This window comes from Meleagris gallopavo, chromosome 16, assembly GCF_000146605.3.
Source record: "Meleagris gallopavo isolate NT-WF06-2002-E0010 breed Aviagen turkey brand Nicholas breeding stock chromosome 16, Turkey_5.1, whole genome shotgun sequence".
NCBI lineage: Eukaryota > Metazoa > Chordata > Aves > Galliformes > Phasianidae > Meleagris > Meleagris gallopavo.
Window position 1 is genome coordinate 9,600,654 of NC_015026.2, and position 309 is coordinate 9,600,962.

Genomic DNA, 309 nt, shown 5'->3' on the forward strand with positions numbered 1-309 from the left:
CTTTTAGTCACGTTTTTCACACCTGTAAGAATGATGTGTATGGTTACACTTGCGATTTCACTGTACAGGGCAGGAATTGCATTGGGCTGCAGTTGCCTTAGTCTGCTCTTGCTCCCAGCATCATGTGTGTGAGCTTCATCTGGTTCATAAGACACTAATATGGCTTTCCTGTCTCAGTGCAGCTGTTTGGCCTATGACTTGCTGCTTTCATGGTGGCTCCTGCTTTCCTTCCTCCTTGCTGAGACTGGAGTTACTTTAACCTACCTCTACTTTTCTCTCTTTTTTTTTTCTTTATCTTCTTTTTCTTTT